The following is a 4,411-nucleotide window of genomic DNA, read 5'->3' as shown; positions in this document are numbered from 1 at the left end:
TATACCAGAAATTACTAACTCACATGTATTATAGACATTTTAACACATTTTGGGGAACATCCTTTCAAGGTATTGCCTTGTTAACCCATTCTTGTGTGCAAATCTCAGTATACTAAGCTTCTATAGGCCAGGCATGGTGGCTCACACCTGAAATCCCAACACTTTGGGAGGCTGAGGAGGGCAGATTGCTTGATTTGAGCTTAGGAGTTCAAGACCAGCCTGACCAACATGGTGAAACCCATCTCTACTAAAAATACAAAAATTAGCCAGGCATGGTAGTGGGCGCCTGTAGTCCCAGCTACTCAGGAGGCTGGTGCACAAGAATCGTTTGAACCCAAGAGGTGGAGGTAGTAGTGAGCCTAGATCATGCCACTGTACTCTAGCCTGGAGGACAGGATGAGACTCCATCTCAAAAAAAAAAAAAAAAGCTTCTGTAAAAATCTGTATGTATAGATGACCTTCTGTTAAGTATTTCTTAGTAAAAATATAGATTAGCCCTGGTCTTTTTCTTTTTTCAAAGTCAGTGCCTGATTTACTCTCATTCTTCAGATGTACAAGCAAGTGCCCACATATGTGAATGGCTTTACTGAGGCCTATATGCTAGGCCAGCCCATAGTGGGCATGCACAACACCTGGCCATTATTACATAATCTGTGGCAGTGTAGCAAGATGATGCTAGTGGTGAAGTAAAAAAAAACAATGTGACTAAGTTACTACAAGGGTTGGTTAATGGGATTTTGCAATCATGTTAGGAAATCATGCTGGAGTTTCAGGGTGACAAATTTGAATTATAAAGGGTTAGAAGAGGCCCTATTCTGGGTTTTTGGCAATCAGATAGAATTTTGTACAGGGAGAACCAAGGAGAATAGAGAATCCATGATTCTTGAATATCCCCCAGCCTGATCTGATATCTGTTGGTATGATTTGCTAAGTGCACATCCTTTGAGCTTATCACAGTAAACTGTATTTCTATAAGATTTATATGATAACTCATTTTTCCCATATCAGTAACCCAGTCATGCAATAACATGACCCTCCCATGTTTACACCAAATGAGATTCAGACTCATCTGCTTGGAACATAGTCTTATCATGTAATAGTCGATTTTTCAATAAGAATTTAATTTCTAGCAGGTCATGTCTCAATTTTGTTGAATTATAAATTTTAGTACGTATTACAAGTTTTATGTGCTACCTGTCTGACTTTGATGTTTATAATAAGAAATACAAGCAGCAGTTAGATATTGTTGGTGATTAAATTTTGAAATGAAAATTTCTTACCATCTCTTTCATGTTTCTGGATAAATAATGAATGCAGTGAGAGTATATAGCAGGCTGTTACCATTTTCAGCTACCTATCTGTTGAATCAGTGTTTTCATATATAATTATGTTTTGGAGTTCTACAGAATATTATATCTGAAAAAATTATTCAATTGCTGGGAAAATAAGAGTTTGAAAACTGCTATTTTGAAGGTACAACCACTGATATCATTTGCAAACCATCCTGATAGGCAAACACAAAACACTGAATGTATGGTCCCAGGTGTATTTGGAAGGCAGAACCATCCTGTGTGTAGGCAACACTAGTGAGAGACTTTTTACCTCTTGCCAACCTGACACACAGATGGAACAGCTCCCCAGAATCAAATGTGCAGTCAATGCATGAAACTAGAAAAGTAAACCTGGGAAGACATGAAACCTCAGAAAGAATGAAAAATAGGTGCCATGATGATAATATGTTATCAACATGTACTATAAATGTGGGATGCTTCTGGCCTCGCTTTTATATTTACGATAAGGAAGCAGTTGTAAGATAATGATCTGTGATTATATATGGTTTCCAGCTGAGCCCTTAACCTTCCTGTCCCCTTCAGTCCCTTCCTATTGGTCTCTATTCATTTGCCTCCTAGAGATGGGCTCCAAATTCAAAATCAAGCTACTCCAATAAGTTATGCAGGTATAACCTTCTAATTAAAGTTGTATTGAGAATATAATCTGCTTTTTACTAAGAAAGAACTTATACTTTGCTTCCATTTTCACTCCTTTTATTCCTCAAATAAGAGAACAAAGTGAGAAATGTAGAGTCGCACTTTTTACTTTGCTTTTTAAATAATAAAGTAGTAAAAGAATATGAACTGACAGCCAATTCCCCTCCCATATCCATTCTTCTAAACTTTGTTAATAGCTATCAATTTAATCTAGTGTTCCTATGTTACCGATCACTACTGTGTGCAGACAATTGAATTCAGCAAGACTCCATGACTGTAGATGATATTGGAATTAAATGACATTGGACCTGTTTATCTTAGATTATTTACCCCTTAGCATTTCACATAAGTGATGCCTACTGTATTAGTCCATTTTTACACTGCTGGAAAGAACTACCCAAGGCTGGTAATTTATAAAGGAAGGAGGTTTAATTGACCCTCAGTTCCACGTGGCTGGGGACGCCTCAGGAAACTTACACAATCATGGTGGGGAAAGGGGAAGCAAAGGCACATCTCCCCACGGTGGTAGGAGAGAGAGGGAGCAGGGGAAATGGCCACTTTTAAAACCATCAGATCTCATAAGAACTCACTCACTATCATAGGACAGCATGGGGGAAACTATCCCTGGGATCCCATCACTTCCTACCAGGGCTCTCCCTTGACATGTGAAGATTATAATTTTGAGATGAGATTTGAGTGGGGACACAGAGCCAAACCATATCACCTACTCTTATATGCTTAAAGTGAATGCATTTAATTATAAATTTAATAGAGCCATTATGCTTTTTATATCGCCTTTACGCTGTATAATTATTTAAACAATACTGTAAGTTAATAACGTGTATAGGGAAATGTAAGTTAACCATAAAGGTAACTTTAGCAAGATCACCAGTGCTTGCTTTGAGCCAGCCATCCAGGTAATGAAATGTGACCCTCACCATGGTAAATACATGGCTTGCTGTCTGTCGTACCATGGTGACATGGTTCCCAAAGATGTCAATGCTGCCATTGCCACCATCAAGACCAAGTGTACTATCCAGTTTGTGGATTAGTGCCCCATTGACTTCAGGGTTGGTATTAACTACCAGCCTCCCACTGTGGTGCCTAGTGGAGACCTAGCCAAAGTACAGAAAGTTGTGTGCATGTTGAACAACACCACAGCTGTCGCTGAGGCCTGGGCTCACCTGGACCAAAACTTTGACCTGATGTATGCAAAGCATGCCTTTGTTCACTGGTACGTGGGTGAGGGGATGGAGGAAGAAGAGTTTTATGAAGCCCGTGAGGACATGGCTGCCCTTGAAAAGGATGATGAGGAGGTTGGAGCAGATAGTGCTGAGGGAAAGGATGAGGGTGAAGAGTATTAACCTGTGTGCTATACTTTTATACTCCATTGTCTTGGGACTGTCTCATTTTTGTTCTGTGAAAATGTCCATTATATCCCTAAATTGTCAATAAAAGTAATAATTCCATTTTAAGTGTCAAAAAAAACCTCACTAAGCATGTTACTCTTAGTGAAATCAATGCATGGTCTAGCCTCTCATATAAGAAACAGAAAAACAAAAAACATTCTATTAAAAGATTATTTAACAGATATTAATAGATTAATAGAAAGCAACTTGACAACTTTGTTTCCTCAAGAAAATGTCTCCATATGGTTTTTCCCAGATTCAAACCCAGTAATTAGCATCCTAGTTCAAGTAGTTAAATGTGAGAAATGGGGTAGGGGGAATCCAACATGGGAGTAAGATGGTGAGAAAGAGAAGAGAAAAAAAAATCATTAAAGGGTCTGTTATTCACTGGGTAATATTATAGGCAACTGGAGCTAATCCGCAGAGAAACTCTGGGAATCAGAAAACTCCACATGAAGGAGAAGGGTGCTAGGGCACTTGTGTATCCCTCCCATCAATCCCTGGCTGAGGGCTGTTCCTGGAGGGTTCTTAGCTCCCATCCCTTCCTCCCTGCCATCTACACAGACAGAGCAGACGTCAATAGCTTATGGAAGCTCTTGGGCTGGAAGATGGCAGACACCATCTGCCAGTTGGAAGTCTGCCAGAGTGCACCAAAGAGGTAAGATCTAAGAGATACTGGAGGGACACTGAAAGAATTGCCAATAAAAGACAAATGCCAAGTGTAAATTCAGAGGGGTTCACAAGTCATCTAAGCAATTGAGCAAAGATAATAAGTCTCTTTTGACAAAAGCCTAAGATGAATTACTCTCTATGATTTTAATAATAATTGCTGGTTACCATTTATTAAGCAGCTCCTATGTGCCAGGTATTGCTCTGAGCAACCAATATCCATGATCTCATTTAAAATTCATAGCAACCCTATTATAATCATCACCAATTTACAAATGAGGAAGTTAGGATTAGAGGGATCAAGAAATTTCCTGAAGTAACAAACCAGAGTAAGTTCTCTTTCTG

General features: G+C 39.1%; 1 pseudogene; it reads left to right on the top strand.

Moving 5' to 3' along the window:
- Positions 1–285: 285 nt before the first annotated feature.
- On the top strand, positions 286–3,964 carry LOC100984852 (tubulin alpha chain-like; annotated as a pseudogene).
- The last annotated feature ends 447 nt before the right edge of the window (positions 3,965–4,411 follow it).

The sequence above is a fragment of the Pan paniscus genome, chromosome 4 (genome assembly GCF_029289425.2).
Source record: "Pan paniscus chromosome 4, NHGRI_mPanPan1-v2.0_pri, whole genome shotgun sequence".
Classification (NCBI taxonomy): Eukaryota; Metazoa; Chordata; class Mammalia; order Primates; family Hominidae; genus Pan; species Pan paniscus.
The sequence above is the reverse complement of the archived record's forward strand: the minus strand, read 5'-3'. Positions and strand labels throughout refer to the sequence as shown.